A 22,440-nucleotide genomic window follows, 5' to 3' on the forward strand; every position below is an offset into this window, starting at 1 on the left:
GATGACTACAGAGCTGTCACAGCAGTGTTCCTTCTCTTCTGTTTTGGTGGAACCACAACGGCTGCAGTCGGCAGCTTCATCTTAATGAACAATCGTATTTCTGTGGATTATCGTCCCACCCAACTGGGCAATGGCACTGCATCAAATTCACCTGTGGGCTTTAATGCACAGGCTTAGGCAGCAGTGTGACCCATCAATGCTGGCTCCTTCCTTAGACCTTAGCGTCACTCTTAGTCTCTCCAGGATAATCTGCAGCACTTGACTTCAATGTCCAACTTATTGTTCACTGTGTGTCGTTCACTGACACATGAGGCTATCTTCTGTCACCCACCTTGGTGTTCATGACAGAGCTACCAAAGTGAGCTAATTACAAGGCAGTGTGTGTTTTCGCTGGTTGAAGATGCTATGATTGTTCACCTCAGATAATTTAAACCCATTTGGAAAAGTGCAGATTATTTACGCTGGTTAAACACCTACATCACCGATTTGTGCTCAGACTGGTATTCTTCCTGCTTTCCCTTTCACCATCTCTGGATGCAGGCTCTTCTTCTGCAGCATGGGTGGACAGAGCCTTCTGAGTGGTACTCCTGGTGACCTCAAAGACTGGTGTAGGTATCCCCTGGAGCCTTTGCATATGGAGGGCCTGGCCTGCTGAGAGTCTCCAGGTGCTGGCTCAGTCTTCATGGTTTTAGCTGCTGGGGATAATGGGGTGATGGGCAGAGGGAGAAAGGCACAGGGGCAGGATACCCCTTGAAGTGCCCTGAGATGACCATCCCAGGGTGCCAATCTTTTGATGCTCCTCCGTTTGTTTGCCTACAGGCACCACCCTGTCTCCTGGAGAAGGTGAACCAGCTGGAGTGTGGTGTTAGCACCTTGTCCCCCTTCTCTCCTTGCCTTTGATGCTGCCCACCCAAATGTAGAGCAATGGAGTGCAGTAGTAAGCACACAGCTAACACTGACCAATTGCTGTACTGGATCTGTGAGTCCAAGGCCACTATTCCCTTTCCAAGGAGGATACCAGCTGCTCACAAGTTGGAGCCACCACTGAAGGGAGAATATGGACAGACATCTCCACCTTATGTTTCAGACACCTACTGAGGGCTTCTGGCACTCCTGCCTCAGACTGCAGCTTAACAATAATGCTTCAGGGCCTGAGCAAATGTCTCATCTCCAGCGCGTGTCCATGAAGTGCTCACTGAAGTGTGTCCTCCAGTCTACTCCAGCAAGGTACCTGTCAAGATTGCTGTCTGTTTGTGTGCTGATGGAGGGTGCAGGGGTATATCCTGTCAGTGAGGGTTCGCAGGTTCACTTGCTGGCACGTAGGGGCTCTCGCTGGTGTCTCTTTTCAATGTGAAAACTTACATTTCGCTAGTGCCTGAGGAAAAGAAGGCAAACAATGAGACGGCGAAGGTACAGATCTAAGCGCTTATCTTCCTGCACATCTGAGAAAAACAGAGCTCAATCATGCTTCTTGGGTTGTTGGCCCACTTGTGTCTCTCTATCACCACAGGAACAGTCCCGAGATTCCCAGGCTAACTCTTTACTCCAAAGTTGGTATGCTTCTGCTATCCAGCTGCCTGTCTGGATTTTAGCGCTCTCATCTCGGTTAGGGGCCAGTTTCTCCTGCATTGAGGTAAAGAGAAGGACTCGAGTGTGATGGGGATGTGTGCAGGAACAGGTTGCGAGCATGTAAAGTGGTGAAGTACACCCAGTGAGTGAGTAAAGTGTAGAGGGAAGGACTGGGTTGGTAATTTACGAGGTTGAGTTGGATGTGAAGAAAATCCATGCATGTGTGCTGAGTATTGCATGTGTTTTTGCACTATGCGTGTGCAGCGGGAGAGATAGACAGAGTGGTGGCCGTATGTGTGTGAGTTAACAGAGCGAGAAGCTGGTGCCATTTACCCTTGTGGAATGCAGACAGTCATTGATCTTTCCCTGCACTGTCTGTCATCCCTTTTGTGGGAGCCAGCGGCCCTGAACCGCACTGCAATCTCTGCCAAGGGTGGACAGGTTGAATGGAATGGCCTTCAGGTTCCACAGCCTGGTTAGACTCTGTCAGAGACCCTGTTTAGCAGTGTCTGTGTGGCTGTGTCAGTAAGCTGGCAGTGGGTGAGGACACCGTCAGAGATTCCTTGTTAATCCTAAACTTCTAGGACTGAGCTGCACAGGTTGATGGGAAGTTCTTGGCTTGTACTGTCTGCAGAGCAATCCAGCTGGCATTTAAATACGATCGTAATTCCTTCCTGCCAAGAAGGGACCCGCCAGTGGCAAGAACGTCTGTCTCAATAAACACACAATTCTCTGAGTAACTTGTATCACATCATGCATGCATAGAGAATGAGCTGAAAAGTATGTCATTGCATAAGTTAATTCAACTCGAACAATGACAGATATATCAACACCCAACAGGCTTGACATCACACTTTAACTTCAAAACGCAAAATGCTGCACTTATTTCTGCACAGTGAGGATGTATGGAGGGGGCAGTGTGCAATTGCAGCTGACTGGGATCAGGGCAGGAAATGTACAGGGGAGTGATGACCCTGACTTTGGGAAAGATAGGTTGCAATGGAGGGAAAATAAAGAGGCCAGGGATGGAGCTGGTTGATCGCTTCATATCAGCCTGTCCTTGTATCTACTCATGTTTCTGAGAAAAGTGTTAAAAGAAAAGCCTCTCATAAATGGAGCAATATAGAAATCTCACTGGATTGGTAGACAGTCCTGAAGCAGAAGAAGTTAAGAATCATAGAATCCCCACAGTGTGGAAACAGGCCCTTCAACCCAACAAGTCCACACCGACCCTCAGAGCACCCACCCAGAACCCACCCCCTATACCAATCATCTCTGAATACTATGGGCAATTTAGCACGGCCAATCCACCTAGCCTGCACATCTTTGGACTGTGGAAGGAAACCAGGGCACCTGGAGGAAACCCACGCAGACCCAGGGAGAATGTGCAAACTCCACACAGACAGTCGTCTGAGAGTGGAATTGAACCGGGTCCCTGGTGCTATGAGGCAGCAAGTTATGGAGGCTGGATTGATAGTTTTATTGAGGGTATTCAATGAAGAGCTGGTGAGAAGGTTTAGGAATGGGATGCTAGTATGGTCTGCAGTGGAGGGGGCGGGTGCTGAAGGGAGGGTGATACAAACTTTTGGGAAGAAGCCTTCAGCAGGCCCAAAGGACATACCAAAAACAGTCCCCGATTGACCGACTCTAGCTTCCTAAACTTTTTAAGAATCTGTTGAGAGAAAATTGTTTGGCACAAAAAAGGAATTCCAGTTTCTTGAAGTTATGCTCAAACAGAACGTTCTGTCCTGTACCGTTGTGATGCTATGAGATGAAACCTAAAACACAATAATTATCTAAGTTTAATTGTCAATCGGTTTAGCTTAGCATTTGTTAGGATAATAAATATTATATGTTTTGAAACTCAAATTCAAAAATATTCTGTAATTGAGATGCTGCACACAGAAGCGGCATTTTAGTGTTTGAAAGATTTAAACAGACCTTCTTATGTGATTAGGTTTTAGAACATAAGAACATAAGAACTAGGAGCAGGAGTAGGCCATCTGGCCCCTTGAGCCTGCCCCGCCATTTAATAAGATCATGGCTGATCTTTTTGAGACTCAGCTCCACTTACCTGCCCACTCACCATAACCCTTAATTCCTTTACTGTTCAAATATTTATCTAGCCTTGCCTTAAAGACAAACAAATAAAATTACAACATGGGGAGCAAAAAAGGACTTAGTGCAATCTGTAGTCAGGTTTTAGCCGATAACTGCAACATTTGTAGAACAGTGCATGTGTTGCAATGCCAGGCTTCAGATCATGCTTACTGACAATTCACATACTCTTATGTCAAAGTTTGCCATATCTAATTGAGCCATATTAAAGCACTCCTGAAAAATTCAATGTCATACTTTGCTCTGAAACTCGTCAAATTGAATGTGTGCAATAACTGGAAGTTCCTCTGTAGTTAAGTCCTGGCACGCAGAAAGTATTGTTCATGGTTTGAGCTGCATTGAAGTACTGGGGCAAAGCATTCCTGATACATCGCTGTAGCTTGTGAGCCTGTCACATACGTTTTCAATGGCGAGGAATCCAAATATTAGTCCTTCAATTTCATGATGTTTTGCTTTTTATCTCCTTGCTTGTCGGAGCAAATTTAGAAGTTCTATCAGAATACATTTATGCTGAATGATATTATATTCGAAATGCAATTGCATTTAATGCATTTGGCTGGTAGTAAATCTTGATTGCTCCTCATTGAACAAGTCCAGTTTACTTTTGTCACCGGTTGGGTGTATTAGTCAAATATATTTCAACAGAGCTTTCTATGTATTATCAAGATAATGACCTGAGAAAGTCTCCCAGTTATTATAACGTCTACATGTTGAAGCCAACAATGTCACACTCAGTAACAGAAGCAGCTAGCTGTACTCTAAACCTGCATTAAATAAAACATTCAGTGTGTCAGCTTTATACCCAATAATAGCACTATGAAAATGAGTACACAATTGGCTCAACAAGTTGTAACACCTGGGATTATATTTTACACCCCCATTGATGGTGGGTGTCTTGTAAGATTTTGTGTTGAGTCTTCTCACCATGGTCTTGCCTATCTGAAACATGTGTCCAATTTTATGATGGGCAGGGAATCAGACTACCTGACCTTGGGGCTATTGAGGCTATTAAATGGTTATTACAAGGTCATTTTGCTTCCACCACCATTTTATCCAAGGCAGGTAAAGGCCCAGGCTGATTGGACAGGTTTCACCGCATGGACTAGAGTCGGTCAAGCAGGGACTCTTTTCAGTATGTCCTTTGGGCCCGCTGAAGACTTCTTCCCAAAAGTTTGTATCACCCTCGCTTCAGCCGCGCCCCCTCCCTCCTCCACTGCAAACCATGCTGGCATCCCATTCCTAAACCTTCTCACCAGATCTTCATTGAATCCCCTCAATGAAACTCCCAATCCAGCCTACATTACCTCTTCTGCTTCAGGACTGTCTACTGATCCAGCAATGGCCACAGCTCAGGCCTGCTGCTCTCAGACTACTGAGCATCCTGGCAATCAGAATGACCAAGAGCTCTCTGCAAATCCAGACAACCATACAAATTAGGAACAGGAGTAGGAGGGACAGTCAATCCCTTATGCCCTCACCAACATTAGAAAAAATCAAGATTGATCAACTTGTAACCTCAAATCTACGTTTCCACTTCACTCTGGTAGACTTTCACCTCCCACCCTCTCTTGGCATGATATTACTTTATCAACCTCTACTTTAAAACTTTCACTGTTTTGAGCACCTTCCTAGAAAGACAGTTCTGAAGACTCATGACAGTTTGCAAAAAGATAAAAAACTTTTTGTTCATCTCTGTATTAAATACGTTACCCCTTGTTTGTAAGTAGGGATTCCCTAACTCTAGATACTCCCATAAGAGGAAACATCCTCTCCATGCTGGGGTGGTATGGTGGCTCAGTGGTTAGCACTGCTGCCTCACAGCGCCAGGGCCTGGGTTTGATTCTACCCTCCGGTGACAGTCTGTGTGGAGTTTGCATGTTCTCCCCATGTCTGTGCAGGTTTCCTCCAAGTGCTCTGATTTCCTCTCACAGTCCAAAGATGTGCAGGTTGGGTGGATTGGTCATGGGAATCGCAGGGTTACAGGGATAGGGTGGGATGCTCTTTGGAGGATTGGTATGGACTTGATGGGCCGAATCACGTGCTTCCACACTTTAGGGATTCTATAATTCAGGTTCACCCTGTTACGACCCTTCAGAACCTTACATGTCTCAATCGAGACTCCAGTAATGGACTGATAAGCTTCCTCTGAACTGTTGCCAATGCATTTACATTCCTCCTTAAATAAGGCTCCTTAAATACTATGCACAATACTCCAGATGTAATCTTATCAGTGCCCTGTTTAACTGAGGCATAACTACTTTCTCATTTAATTTGCCTGATAAATTGTAACATTCTATCAGCTTTCCTAATTATTTGCTGTACCCCTATTCAAACTTTCTGTGATACATGCACTGGGAAACCCAGATCTCTCTGTGTCTCAGAGCTCTGCAATCTCTCACGGGGAAACCCAGATCCCCCTGTATCTCAGAGCTCTGCAATCTTTCACCATTTAGATCATTTACTCCTTCTTTATTCTTACTGCCAAAGTAGAGAAATTCACATTTTCTCACATTATATTACATTTGACAGGTCTTTGCCTACTCACCTAACCAATTTATATCTTCTTGTAGCAACTTCACAACTGTATTTATTCCGTTCGGTAATGTTGTCAACCGCATATTCCGATCCTTTGTGTAAGTGATTGATGTAAATCGTTAAGAGCAATTTCTACAGCTAATTCACCTAGTCTGCACATCCCTGAATACTATGGGCAATTTAGCACAACTGATCCACATAACCTACACATCCCTGGGCTGTGTGTGGAAACCAGACAATCCAGTGGAAACACACGTTGATATGGGGACAATGTGCAAATTCTATACACACAGTCACCCGAGGCTAGAATTGAACCTGTGTCCTTAGCACTGTGAGGTAGCAATGCTAAACACTGAGCCACTGTGCCAGCCCATGTTTAAAGCATCAGTGTCTTGCCTTGCGACACCATTGGTGCTTCAGATCGAGCAAAAAGCTACCAGTACGCCAAAATTATGAGCTCTAGGATACTTTCAGAGGGCATATGTCCCAGTTTCTTAGCAGCATAACTAATACATTTTTGAAGTCAGCGAGAGAGAATCTGACCTGCAGAAAAATAAAAGCCCATTGCCCCATTTTCTTTCTTTGTAACTGTTCTCATAAAAGTTTGTGAACTGAGAACCCACTTAAAGTCATTTTTACCACTTGGGAAGAATTCCTTAAAAGGATTTTCTTGGAATATACACCATCATCTGAAGCAAAGAGAAGTAGATGACTAAACAGCTCTAGGAAAACACTGAAGTGCCAGTAGCTTGTTTATAGCTTTGGTATCAAAACAGCATTTAAAATGATCTGTGATTTTATTTTACAAGCTTATCTATTAATTGGCTTAATTAATTTACAACAAATGTTTTGCAGAGTTTACATTTCTTTTTTTCTCCTCAGACTTGTATGCACATGTTTTAGTTTTTTTTTAAAGAGTAAATGTACTCTATGACTCTATGACTCTATAAGTGCAAATTCAACCGTTTGTCAATAAGCATTGCATTTGTGTTTAATTAATGTTGTTACTAAGTAATAAACCAATTATTTGTTGTTGACTAAAGAAACCTTGCTGACTTGTTCTGAAAACTGAACACGACACAGTCTGAGATGTAACCAATTGGCCATATCACCAGAGATAGTAGGAACTGCAGATGCTGGAGAATCTGAGATAACAAGGTGTAGAGCTGGATGAACACAGCAGGCCAACCAGCATCAGAGGCGCAGGAAAGCTGATGTTTCGGGTCTAGACCCTTCTTCAGAAATGGGGAAAATGGGGAAATGAGCCATATTACCAACCTGGTTACATTTAAAATACTTTATGACCAGAGAGAGAGACTACAAATAAAAACAGTGTACATCTCCAAACTCAGTTATAACACTAACTTTGTACGCTGTCTCAAGGTATTAGTGAAGCTTTGTTGTATGCAATTTGGTTATCTTGTTTCCTGTATTGCAACAATGATGAGGTTTCTATTTCTTTTGGTTTTAATTCTCTTGGAGTTTTAGAGTCATACAACACAGAAACAGACTCTTCGGTCCAACCAGTCCACACCGAACATAATCTCAAACTAAACTAGTCCCACCTGCCTGCTGCTGGCCCATATCCCTCCCAACCTTTCCTACTCATATATCCATCCAAATGGTTTTTAAATGTTGTAATTGTGCCCACATCTACCACTTCATCAGGAAGTTCATTCCACACGTGAACCACCCTCTGCGTAAAAAAATTGCGTCTTATGTCTTTTTTAAATCCCTTAAAAATGTGCCTGCTAGTCTTGAAATTCCCCATCTTAGGGAAAAGACAACTACCAATAACTCTGCCTATACCTCTCATTATTTTATAGACTTCCATCAGGTCACCCCTCATCCTCCTACACTCCAGTAAAAAAAAAGTCCCAGCCTATCCAGCCTTCCTTTATAACACAAACCTTCCATACTCAGCAACAGAGATAACAAGGTATAGAGCTGGATGAACACAGCAGGTCAAGCAGCATCAGAGGAGCAGGAAGGCTTACGTTTCAGGCCTAGACCCTTCTTCAGAAACCTGCTTCTCTGATGCTGCTTGACCTGCTGGCAGCATCAGAGGAGCAGGAAGGCTTACGTTTCAGGCCTAGACCCTTCTTCAGAAACCTGCTCCTCTGATGCTGCTTGACCTGCTGTGTTCATCCAGTTCTACACCTTGTTATCTCAGATTCTCCAGCATCTGCAGTTCCTATTATCTCTGAAACAATTTATACACAGCAACATCCTGGTAAATCTCTTCTGAACCTCTCCAGCTTAATAATATCCTTCTTATAACTGGGCGACCACTGGGCATGGTATTCCAGTAGAGGCCTCACTAACATCCTGCACAACCCAAACATGACTTCCCAACTCCTATATTCAAACAACTGAGCGATGAAGGTAAGCATGCCAAATGCCTTTTTTAACCATCCTGTCTATATGTGACACAAACATCAAAGAATTACATACCTGCATCCTTAGCTCCCTCTGTTATACAACACTACCTAAGGCCCCACCATTACTTGTATAAGCCCTACCCTTATTTGCTGTACCAAAATTCAATACCTCGCATTCATCCAGATTGAACTCCGTCTGCCATTTTCCAGCCCATTGACCCATTTGATCAAGATACCTTTGCAATCTTAGAAAACCTTCTTCAATGTCTACAATGCCACCAATTACAGTGCCATCCGCAAACTTACTAACCATACCTTCTATATTCTCATCCAAATCATTTATATAAATGACAAAAATAAAGGACCCAGAACGAATAGCTCACTTCTATGGCCATGGCTCATTTAATTTCTCCTCTCGACAAAAACTACGTCCTCCAAGATTCCTAAACTTGCAAATTTCTTTCTCAGCTAACTCACCATTCCTGCTGCTGACTGTGAGGCCAGTGGATATGTTTTCAGCATCCTTTCCTCCAGAATGCCTTTACATTGGTGAACAAGGCTCTTACCATTCTAGTACACATTGTGGCTGATTGCATTGACATCATATCCTTGATAAAAACCTGGCTGATAGATGGTAACACCTTTGTAATAAATGAAACCTCCCTGTCTGGCTAATCCTTACACAAATTATCCCAGTAAAATTGCTGGGTGGCTTCATTCAATAACACCTATCCACCAGTGGGAATTTATGCTGCTTTGGAGCCCTAAAAGCTCAAAGTGATTCTGTTTGTCCTGACAATTTGTCTTCCGACCATTGGCACACACTCATTTCCTTTACTTCACTCTGTTATACATGTGTATATTGACAACAATGTGAGGAAAATGTGAAGGCAATTTATCGGAATGAAAACATGGATGAAAGATTTGGGTCTTGTTCTGACTAAAGCAGAGAAAGTTTCGGTGAGAGTTAACAAAGATGTGTAAAATTATGAGTTTTGATGCCATACATAAGTAGAGACTGTACTGACAAAAGGGTTGGTCATTAGAGGTTATGGGTTTAAGAACCTGGCACAATAACCTTAGGCAGATGAGCTTTTGTACTTAGCAAACTGTTATGATTTGGAGTGTGCTACCTGAAGGTTGGTGAAAGCAAGTTCGATAATAATTTTGAAAACAGAAATGAATAAACACTTGAAAAGAGGGAGTGAAACCTTGCAGGGTTACATTTGTTTAGCAGGGAAATGGAATTAATTGGATCATTATTTCAAATATCCAGCATCAAAACAAATGCAGAATGGCCTATTTTGGAGCTGCTTGATTAGATATATTTTCCTAATCAACCACAGAGATGCTATTACAAATCTCAGGAGCTGCTGGGGTTGAACCAAGGTCTTCTGCCCCAAAGTTGGGATATTACCACTGCGACACGAGTGGACCCTTAGCTGGCAGATTCTACAGTTACTGAGTGGACTGTGACGTTATCCATACAGGCCTACTTTCCAGCAGAGGTTATGGGATGCTCATCATATCTATTTGGGACTTTATTGTGATGTCATATTAATGAAAACAAGCCATTATTAAATGGATATCATAATCTCACTCTGTAACAAAGATCTTCAGCCATCCACACATATTTTGATAGAACAGTGACTCTTCAAATAACAGTTCTGTTCCTGGTTTATTTTCCAACCTATTCAATATAACATTGATCCACTTGAGCTAACTCTATGTTGAGCCATCAAAAAATATTGGACAAAGTATACTAACTATTTCTATCCATCCAAGGTTGGAACAAATCTGACGTGGCATTCAAGTAGAGGCGGCAGATTGATTTCATTATCATAGATCTGCTGAGTTTGTACTTCAATGGATATAGTCACCAGTCATACATTTCGGAAATCAAATTATTGTTTTTAGTGGAAGGTGCTTCCAAATGGTTATTTTTTTTTCTTGTATGCACAAAATCAAACAGTAATTTATTCAGGCACAGCTGCAAAATTATAGCAATAAACTAGGGCACCCAAATGTGGTTTGGGAGATTTGTTTGATATGTGCAAAATTATTTCAGTGAAAGAACAAGAAACAGAGATGTCATAAATTTAGAATTAATGATGTCATTTTCAATCTGAATCACTAACTTTAGCTTTGGATCACAATGTGCATTTAACTATAAATTAGCATTTCATTTTTTAACCTTGCACTGTAACTAGCAGAGCTGTGCTTGAGTGCTGTAATTCACATGCACTACAGCTAGCAAGGTATTATCCAAGTCCCAGAGGTACTCGACTGAATTGATGAAATGACCTGCAAGGCCTAATTAAAGCTGTTCAGTTCAAATATATTGATGTATTACATCTATTTTGCTGTGGTTCAATAGGTTTGCCCTGTGTGCACTGCCACAGTCTGTAAAGCAAACTAAACAGTGTGAATAAATAATGCTGAAAGGAGAGAGGGGTGGGGAAGATACCAATGGCTTAAAATGTGTGACAAGGAGCAACAAATGTTACAACCATCATTTTATTCTAAATAAGATTATATAATAGCTGCTAGTTAACAATTCTGGCATATTTTTGTTCAATTTAGCCAATCAAAGCCAAATTTATTGAAAGTGCACTTCTATCAGATAATATGCCAATATGTAATTAGACACATTAGTCTTATTCAATTTGTGTGTTGAATAATGCAAGGAAATTGCAGGATGACATATTTTCAAACTGGAGTGTTTCTTCTCAAAGGTCTACCTTGATGGCTCAGAATCCTGTCAAAAATAAAATCAATTTAAACACTAAACTTTCATTGATATTTTCCTGATCTAACAAAAGTTGCTGGAGAGACTTTGAAGAGAAGAATGCCTTCACGATAATCTGAGAAGAAAAGAAAATAGAAATCCAATATTTCACAACCGACATTTCTGTCCTTCACAGTGCCTTAGGATGGGGCCTGTGGCCTGTAACAGCCTGGCCTGGGAGTGGAACCAGACACCCTTGTTTGTGAGGTGAGTGTGGCATCAGCAGCATCAGCAAAGTGGGCACAGTGGTGAAAAGATGGCGTCTCAGGTGGGGCGACTCCTACATTGCTGGGGCTGGCATAGGCGGCAGTGAGACAGTGGGTGTCTCTGTTTAGGCTAGGTGCTAACATGGACTGGGCTGGAAAGAATGATATTCTGAACATTATACTTCTTTATTTTTCTAATTTATTCCTATGACTTATTTAGAATCAGTATAGAATCATAGAATCCCTACAGCGTGGAAACAGGCCCTTCGGCCCAACAAGTCCACACCGACACTTGGAGCATCCTGCCCAGACCTATCCCCCATAACCCATATAATCTACACATCCCTGAACACTACTGGCAATTTAGCATGGCCAATCCACCTAACCTGCGCATCTTTGGACTGTGGGAGGAAACCGGAGCACCCGGAGGAAACCCATGCAGACACGGGGAGAATGTGCAAACACCACACAGACAGTCACCTGAGGCTGGAATCGAACCCGGGTCCCTGGTGCTGTGAGGCAGCAGTGCTAACCACTGAGCCACCGTGCAGGCCATAATTTATTTCATTACTTTTCTAATTTTTTTCTGTTTCCTAAGAATTTGATCTTAAGTATCTGTACCCAGTTACCTAAGATGGCACTGTAATGCAGTGGCTGTAAATTTTTCACAGTACTCTTTCGAGCATACGTGACAATAAATTTAATTCAATCCAATTCAATTCAAATGTAAAGGAGATGAAACAGGTTTAGTAGGGTATCCATGCACATGTTTGATAATGTGGGAATTGGGACTGTAGGTCAGCATATTGCAAGTTTCCAAAGTTTGAAACATCTCATATGAAACATTGTGAGTGATAGAAATGTCTAATCTTACCTGCTTACAGCAAAAAAAAATGACACCTCCAGCCAATGTTGGCAGAGGAGATAGGTTAAGAACTTATATTGTTGCCTTGTACCATTTTTCAGAGGTTGACATCACAGGGACAAATGGAACTTCTTTTCAAGTGGAAGTCAGATATTTACAGGCTGCAGGAAAAGCAGCAATATAGCACGTTCCTGATGTAAGGCATTTTGAAGACTTTAATATTATTAGTACTATACAACATGGATTGAATTTTGAAACCTAACTTAGATTTGTGCTTTGTCTTCCTGCAAGTAACCACTCTTTTTAAATACAGTTTGAGAAGCTAGAAAATCTCTATTTCATATTGAGCGCTTGTAGCTAATTTATACACTGCAATAAACCAAGTGCACAAGGTGCAGAACATTTCTCACCTAAAAGATATACACAAACTTGAATCATTTCCAAGAGACTGACACCAATTTATTTCCTCTACCATTCTCAGCCATCTTCAGTATAAGCTAACAAGTTCTTGGGGTGCATTTAAAAATTCAAGTGTCCAGTACTGAAATTGGATTTTCTGAGGCTCTGTTACCAGCAGATTTACTAGACAACAAAGTACATGTGGGAAATATCCGCCATTCACCTATCCTTTGGCAATTATTCTCCATGATAGGTGCAGGACACAGAAAATTAATAAATCCCAGTGAAACCAATAAGCTTCTTGTCATTGAACTCCATGTGAACTGTATTTTTATACATTTCAAGTCAGTGACAGTCAGTGAATGTAGCCACTCCATTCTCTAAAGAATGATCAATATTAATTCCATGAATTTTAAAATAAACAAGCATTTAGAAAGGCCAAAGCACTGTCATAAATGTTCCACATTATAGAATATGAAAATCACGATTGGCTCATCACTTAATAGCTGTGAATTCTGTTTTTAAGTCATGGCTGCAATTAGCAACAGGCAGAGAACAGAATCTATTCCACAGATTATATAAAAGAACAATCAGATCAGAGAGCTGCACAACATGTAAGAGCAAATGCTGCAGTAAAGGGCTGATACTTATAAAGAAAACATCAAAGGGCCACACGACACATCAAAGATGATAAATCATTTTTGAAAATGTAATTGGGAGCCTGGCAGTTTTCACGACTCAGGTTATCAATGGGCTAGGAAGGAATACCTTGTTGAGAGCTCCCCTTGACAAAACGCCCTCATGTGCCCCCAACCCTCTGTCCTGTCCATCATAACCCCAGTTCTCTTTTCTGGCTCACTGGGACCTTCTGGCCTGGATTTTGAGATACTCTGCCTCACTGCATCATTGTCTGGTATTAGTGATGATATCCTGTGGGGACAGATGGTGGCTACCAGTCTCAGTGGTACAGCTGGAATCAGAGAGCGCCCATCAGCTGTTGGAGAATGGACCTTCTGACCAAAGGGAAATGTAGGAACAAGATCAAGCCATTTAACCCCTTGACATTATTTTGCCATTCAGTGAGATCACGGCTAATGTGTGGCCTAACTACATATACCTGCAATTGATCTTTAATCCTTAATACCTTTGATCAACAATATATTATCCATCTCAGAGTTAAAATTAACAACTAATTCAGGATCCACTGCCATTTGTGGAAGAGAGTTCTAAACATCTACCACCCTTTGTGTGTAGAAGTGCTTCCTAACATCTCTCCTGAATGGTGTGGCCCTAATTCTCAGACTATGCCCCTAGTTCTGGAATCCACAAACAGTGACAATAGTTTATCTTTATTTACTCTGTTTTTCCTGTTAATATCTTGAAGACTTCAATTAGATCACTCCCTGAGCCTCTAAATTCTGGAGAAAACAGGCCTAATCTGCTTAAGGTTACCTCATAACTTACCCGAGATCCAGATATCTTTCTTGTAAATCTATGTTGCACTCACTCCAAGACCAATATCTCCTTCCTAAAGAGTGGTGCACAGCTCCGCTCACAGGTTTCCAAGTGGGGTAGAACCAGGGCTTTGTATAACTGCAACATAACTTCTACATCCTTGTACTCCAGTCCTCTAGATATAAAGGCCAGCATTCCAATAGTTTTCTTGATTATTTCCTGTGAGGTGAAAGGCTCATCTCAAGCCACTTTATGACCTGCTGACCATCAAACTGCTACGGGGCAAGCCAACAGAGTAGGTTGGTCTCATCCTTGACAGTTTAGCTTCTGGAACCACTCCGATCCTGGGAACATGCAAACTACCAAGTGGTGTCAGGAAAGGAGTCCAGAATGTTGACCTACTAATTCTGAAGGAAAAGAGATATAGTTCCAAAGTGGCATAGTGCATGGCTGAGAACTTGTAGGCGATGGTATTCTCAAAATTCTTGATCATCTAAGTAGCAGAGAACATAGGCTTTGAAGGTGCCTTTGAAGGAGCCTCAGTCTGTTACTGTAGTGTATCTTGTAAATAGCACACAATATTGTCTGTGTGTCAGTGATGAAAGGAATGAGTGTTGAAGGTATTGGATATTGTGCCAAACAAGTGAGTTGATAGTTCTGGATGGTGTCAAACCTCTTGAGTGTTGCTGCAGAGGCATTCATCCAGGCATGTTGTGAGTATTGCATCACACTCTCGACTTGTTGATGGTTCACAGATATTAGGTATTCAGGAGGTAGTTACTTGTCACAGGATTTCTAGCCTCTGACCTGCTCTTGTAGCCACTGAATTTATCTGCCTAGTTCAATGAAGCTTCTGGTCAATGTTCTTTATGATCGAGGATTCAGTGATGGTAGTGCCATTGAATATTAAGGGACAATAGTTTGATTCTCTTTTGTTGGAAATTGTACCGCTTGCGAGTTTATGGCACAAATCTTACGTGCCTCTGATCAGCCCAAGTCTGGACATTGTCAAGGCATGCTGCAAAGAGAAATGGGCTGCTTCACTACCTGGGGAGTTGTCAGAGGGTCTGAACATTGTGCAAACATCCTCATTTCTGCTATCACCTCACCTCTGGAATTTAGCTCTTTCATCCCAGTTTGGACGAAAGCTGTAATGAGGTCAAGCGCCAAGTGGTCCTGGCAATATCCAAATTGACCATCAGCAATCAATTTATTCCCTTGCACATGTCACTTGCTAAAACTGTCAATGACCACTTCAGTTACTGTAGTAATGATTATAAATAAATCAATAGGTGATTTACCAGGTTGAATTTGTCCCGCTTGTTTTACACATACCTAGATCTGCATAGGAAATGCCTGGGCAATCTTCCACATTGTCAGCTAAACTCTTGTGTTGTAGCCATTCTGAAACATCTTGTTGAGGGCTGCAGTTAATTAGTGGAAGGAGTGGCAAGTGGAATATAGCAAGATGTCTCTCCATGAATAGGAAAAGTTTGGAGGGATAAGGGCCAGGAGCAGGCAGGTGGTAACAATTTAGTTTGAGATTACTTTAGGCATGGACTGATTGGAGCGAAGTGTTTGTTGCTGCATGACTGTATAACAGGTACAAGCAGACAGAACAGAGAGATACTGACAGGCAATGGGAAGGTCTACATTTGACAGAGTAGATGAAAACTTCCTTGATGCATTGCAGAACTAAAGTTCTCCTCTTCCTAGCCTTCAAGGAAAAGTTACAACTGTATCTAGGCTGAGTTGTGTCTGAACTTATGACCAATCTAGACCCCTACATGCTGACTCATTATGAAATCTGGGTCTTATTGTAAGTAAAAGTTCAGAAGAAGGGCTGAGAAGGTTGTCTCGATGGAGATCAAACCAACACCATATTATTTTGCCAAGTTAGTGATGAATGAAGGAAACACTGGCGCCAAGGTGAACTCAAATATTCTAGCTTTCATAGCTTAATCAGCTCTGCTGATTAGAGGGAGTGGGGGGGGGAGAGAGAGAGAGAGAGAGGGCAGGGCAGCAGCTAGGGGTTGGAGCAAAGTTCCAGAGACTAGGGGACCAACATTGAAGAGCCAGCACTACAAATGTACCAGAAATTAGCTACAGCAGCTCCTGCCACTGAACTTAATGAATAAAAATATCAAGAAATAAATGAATAAAATAATGCTACTGGGGCCCTTCCTGCTGCTGGATGCATGTTCAGTGGTGTGAGGTCAGATCAGGCATAAACTGAAGCAATGAACTTGAAAACGGCGCCATTGGCTCAGGTCAATATTATACAGTGATGGACTTAATGATTTTCCTGTTTCCTGTACTGACACACTATCAGTCAGGTGCTTCTGACTGTGTGAGGGGCATTGTGTGAGTCTTCCTGGTCACAATCCAACTTACCCATTTATGGTCAAGGGTCTGGGCTTACCTTTTTGAACCATACTGAAGGATGTTGAATAAGGTAGTTGATACAGGTTATAGATTTTTGATTCATAAGAATATGTTTGATTCATGCAATGGATCTCAATAAGGCACAACTTTTGCTAAAAGTTCTCATGACTAATGAGAACCAGGAAAATCTCTCCGCTGGCTGAAGTCAAACTGAGCACAAAGTAAGATGGTTGGGAATAGGTCATTTCAACTCCAGGACATCTATGCAGGGGCTCATCTGATACTGTCCAAGGCCGAATTATCTGTAGCTGCTTCACTGATAACCTTACTACCCCCCACCCTCTTCCTCCTCACACATTATCATTAAATTAGAAATGTGGATGCTTGGTAATAAGTGTACAATGGTCAGTATTATTTATGATGTTTCACTCCTGGTTGTAGAGAGAGAGAGAGATAGTGGGAGCTGCCCTGATGTCCAATCTCATAGCTGTCTCTGTAATTTTTTCCTTTCCTCCACTGTTCAATCCTTTTCTTTCTGAGGTCAACTCAGTTATACTGTTTCTGACTGCTTTACTCAGACAGCGAAAACAAACAGAAATTGCCTTGAGTGGTTCCCTGGACAGAAAGCTTTGTATGAATATAAATTGTTTTCCCACCCTTTGGCTAGCTGGTACTGTGGGACAATGGAAACTCTTGATTTTGAATATGATGTGATGCACGAACTGCCTCCTGATTGACATTTTTTTTATATCTAGAGGTGCTCTTACACACAACTGAACCTTTCAGTTCCTGTCACCTGTCAAAAAATGCCCATGGTATTTTTTCCAACTATTTAGCACCACCAGTAAAGCACCCGTGTTTCCAATTGAATAATTTATGTGCAAAACTCATTACAGGCAATGAAAACCATCAAAGGTGATAGAGAGGGGGATCCCAATGGACTCTGTTGTTACCTTGATGTCATTGGTGATGTCATTGTCGCCCTAACCAATAGCAGCCGATGATTAGGTCATCAGTGCCTCCGTTTGGTAGGACTGGTTTTAATTTAGAATTTGAAAATCTTTGTCCTTTCCAGTCTTGGAATGAACAGCCTGTGTTTTAAACAGGGTTCTTTATTTTTACCCAAATCTGGGATATTTCCTAGTGAGAATCCTTGCATCGAAACATAGCCCTTCAATTCCCAGGGCCCATGCTAATTAACAGCTGACTTTGCTGGTGTCAGAAATGTGTTCAAGCCATTATGGATCAAATGGGCACCTGTAACTCTGAAAATGTAGGGGTTAGCTACATGACTTTTGTGCCTTGAAATGTCGCTCTGTGAATTGAAATGTCAGTGGGAAGCAACAATCTGTTCTGGTCCACCCATGTTCACGTGAAGGTCAAGAAAGTACAACAAAGTCTTTACTTTCTCAGGAGCCTAGGGAAATTTGGCATGTCTGTAAAGACGCTTACCAATATTTATAGATGCATCATAGAAAGCATCTATGTGGAGCATAACAGCCTGATATGGCAACTGCTCTGCCCAGGACCATAGTAAACAACAGAGTTATGAACACAGCCCAGTCCATCACACAGGCAAACCTACCATCCATTGACTCCATCTATACTTCTCACTGCCTTAGGAAGGCAGCCAACATCATCAAAGACCCCTCCCACCCCAGTATAATCATTTCTTCCATCAGGCAGAAGATACAAAAGCTGAAACACACATACCAACAGATTCAAGAATACCTTCTTCCCCACTGTTATTAGACTTCTGAATGGAACTCTCAAATTTTAAATTTAATGTTGATCTCGCTCTTTGTGCACCTTCTCTGCATCCATAACATTATATTCCTCGCTCTGTTCTATTACCCTAATGCTCTTTGTATGGTATGATCTGCCCAAATTACACACTTTCGGAAAGGTAAATTAGGGTAAGACTTGTGCCCTTAACAGTAGGGTCCTGGGGAGCGTTGCTGAACAAAGAGACCTTGCAGTGCAAGTTCATAGTTCCTTGAAAGTGGAGTCGCAGGTAGGTAGGATGGCGAAGAAGGTATTTGGTTGCTTGCCGTTAGTGCATTGAGTATAGGAGTTGGGAGGTCATGTTGCAGCTGTACAGGACATTGGTTAGACCACTTTTGGAATACTGCGTTCAATTCTCGTCTCCCTGCTATAGGAAGGATGTTTTGAAAGATTTACAAGGATGTTGTCAGGGTTGGAGGGTTTGAGCTATGGGAGATGCTGAATAGGCTGGAGCTATTTTTCAGGAGCATCAGAGCCTGAGGGGTGACATAGATAGTGTGAATAGCCAAGGTCTTTTCCTAAAGTAGCGGAGTACAAAATGGCATAGGGTTAAGGTGAGGGGTAAAGATTTGAAAAGGACCTAAAGGGCAACATTTTCACACAGAGGATAATCTGTGTACGGAATGAACTGCCACAGGAAGTGGTGGAGGCTGGTACAATTACAACATTTAAAGGACATCTGGATGGATACATGAATAAGAAGGGTTTAGAGGGATATAAGCCAAATGTTGGCAAATGGGACTATATTAATTTAGGATATCTGATCAGCATGGATGATTTGGACCGAAGGAGCTGTTTCTGTGCTGTACAGCTCTATGACTCTATGGCCTAGGTACATGTGACAAAATTAAATCAAATCAAATCAAAAGTCAAATTCATCACAAAAATTGGGAACAGAGCTGTGGAAACAGAATAATAAGTTTGATTATAATATGGACAGGCTGCGGCCATTTTTTTTAAAAACAACGTTATAATTGAGCACTTTGTATTTTTATTCCTCACCATATTTGCTTTGAGAAACCCTTGTGCAGTAAGTACACTGGTGATAGGTCATTGAATCCATCACAGGCACTCTACATGCACACATTGGTAAATGAGGAACCATTATACATTTCACCAGGTTCAGATAAACCTAATAATCCTTAGGGAGAAGAATAGGCCATTCTGCCAAATAGGCCAGCTGCTTTTTAACAGCACTCATTCACCTCATAATGGGACAGATTTTTAACATGCTCCCAGAATGTAAATCAATGGAAATTAAACTTATGTGATTTCCAGAATGGATATTTGCAAAGCTTGTATAAAAGCCCGACAGAAAGCTATAGATTTATCTCATAAAAAAGAGCTCACATTTGAGTGGTATGTTTCATGCCTTTACATGTCTCACAGCACTCCATGGCCATTGAGCAAACATAAAAATACATGAAAATAGGAGCAAAAGTAGGGTATTCGACAGTTTGAGCCTGCTCAACCATCCAGGAAGAACATGGTTGATCTGTTTTTGTTTCTACCTACTGTGATTCTATCTATGCAAGGAAAACAATGTACCTCTATTTTAAAAATACTCAATGACCCTGACTCCAGCATTTTATGAAGTAAAGAGTTTATAAATGCATGCAATCCATCGAGGGAAAAATATTCTCCTTATCTCTGTTTTGAAAGGGTGACCCTTAAAATTTACACAGAACTCTCTCCATCCTGGAGGAGAAAGAATAAAATCTAAGTTCCCCTTATCAAGACAGTTTGGGACCTTATATGCTTCAAAACAAGTCACCCCTCGTTCTTTCAAACTCCAGTGGAAGCAAACATTTCAATCTATTCAACTTATCCTCATAAGATAAGCCATTAATTCCAGATTTCAATCTAATAAACCTCCTCTGAACCACCTCCAGCAAATGTACATGCTTCCTTATCTGAGGAAACTAAACCTGCACACAGTATTCAAGATGCGTATGCCCTGTATAACTGAAGCATAACATCCTTATTATATATTCCTATCAAAATATAGGATAGCATCTCATTAATAATCTTAATTACTTTATGGATTTGCAATCTAACTTTTCGTCACTCATGCACTGGAAGACCTAAATTAGTTTGCATCTCAGAATTCTGCAGTCATTCCCTGTTTAAATGATACTCAGCTGTTTTATTCTTCTTGTCAAAGTGAACAAATTCACAATTTCCACATTATACTCTTACTGTCTGATTTTTGCCTACTTACTCAACCCAACTATGTCTGTCTGCATCTTTCCTATGTCTTCTTCACATCATATGAACCTTCTTTGTGTCATCTGCAAATTAAGCTGCTCTTCCTTCACTCCCCTCATCCTGAATTATTAGTATGCATTGCTAAAAAGCAGAGATGCCAGCACATATTTCTGTGGGACTCTATATATTACATTCTGCCAATCAGAAAAGGACCCATTATATATTGTCTCTGTCATTTGCCAGCTGGCCAATCCTCTGTCAATGCTCCCATGTTACCCCTTACACCTTCTGTTTCTAATTTACACAACAACCTTTAATATGACACCTTAACAAATGCCTCAGGAAATCCAAATATAATACATCTATCTGCTTTCCTTTATCCACAGTGTATGTTACTCCTTGAAAGAACTCTAGTCAGTTAATTAAACATGTTCTATTTCACAAACTCCTCACAATTGCCTTGAGTGTTTTTGAGTGCTCTGCTATAACTTCCTTAATGATCAGTTCTGATACCTTCCCCATGATAGAAGTCAAGTTGATTGGTTTCTGTTTTTCCGCTTTTCTCTCCCCTCTTAAATAGTGGCTTTATATTTGGAACTTTGCTGTGAAGTACTATTATCATTTATGAAAGAGTGCAGCCAAATAAGAACATGTAATGTCCTGCAAACAATAATTTTAAAAATGAAAGATAGTTTGTTTTCTGTGTTACATAATGATGCAATGGGTTACATAATGATATATGATACAGAGATATAATTAGAAAATGTGGATGAACTTCCTGTTTTTCTTCCAAACCATGCTATGGGAACTTTCACATCCACCTGGAAAGGTGGATAAGGGTGCAGTTTCACACTGTAGTTGAACGTTGGCACTTTCAGCGCTGTCCCACTCCCTCAGTGTTGCTGAGAAATGTTAGTCTGGGTTTTGAGCTCTAGTCTTTCAAAGTGGGGCTTCAACTACTAAGCTTCTGACTCAGTGATGAGAGTGCTATCACAGAGACACTGAGGGTACCTAGAGACATTGTAATCCTACCACTTGAACAGAAGATGTTCAGCAGAACAGAAGAAATGGAGGATAAGGGAATGGCAGGAGCTGGGTTTTGTGTTTCAGGGGAACATATCACCACTCCCAGCCTTGCTGAATAATCTGAAACATTCCCGTTAGCTCCTCTTTGGCCAGGATGCCAACTGGTACTGGTCACAAAATGCTCAAAAAAAGATTCTATTCGGTTTAGTATCAAAATAGCTTTAGTGTCTAATTAACAGCTTCAAATGAGACCTTAAATTGCAGCAGGTTTAGCTTTTTGGATATAAAGAATTCTGCCCATTTGTACTTCTTAACGCTACCTTTTGAATTATTCAGGTTTACAACTGCGTGTTTGCCAATTCACTGTACTGAACACGAGTCCATTGGTTTTAACACGTCCTTTCCTCATGTCAAGAGCTTAATGAGCTCAGTTGGAAGTGTCCCTGGTTCATAAAGAGAACGGAACACATATTCTAGACCTTCCTCGTCACTGAAGTTCCTCAAATCGGCATCATGCCTCTTTAGCCTTTCGATTATTATTTAATAGCAACTGCACACGGCAGTGTGGGCACAGCCAATACAGCGCCGTCAGCTGGTTGGTCACTTAGAGTAACAGGAACAACACAGGTTCACTTCCTGTACAGTCACTCTACAGGCCCCGCCTTGCCCTTCACCTCAGATTTGGTGACTCTCTAGTCAAACCAGTTGCTTCCAATGAGA

General features: G+C 41.5%; 1 long non-coding RNA gene across 1 annotated transcript in view; it reads left to right on the forward strand.

Moving 5' to 3' along the window:
- The window catches only part of LOC125483252, a 13,800-nt gene extending 1,178 nt beyond the window's left edge, over nt 1-12,622 (forward strand). Inside the window, exons 2-3 of the long non-coding RNA XR_007262198.1 lie at nt 11,528-11,598; nt 12,564-12,622. This is a non-coding gene — a long non-coding RNA (uncharacterized LOC125483252). The remainder of the gene's footprint in view (nt 1-11,527; nt 11,599-12,563) is intronic.
- The last annotated feature ends 9,818 nt before the right edge of the window (nt 12,623-22,440 follow it).

This window comes from Rhincodon typus, chromosome 6, assembly GCF_021869965.1.
Source record: "Rhincodon typus isolate 14 chromosome 6, sRhiTyp1.1, whole genome shotgun sequence".
In the NCBI taxonomy this organism is placed as follows: Eukaryota; Metazoa; Chordata; class Chondrichthyes; order Orectolobiformes; family Rhincodontidae; genus Rhincodon; species Rhincodon typus.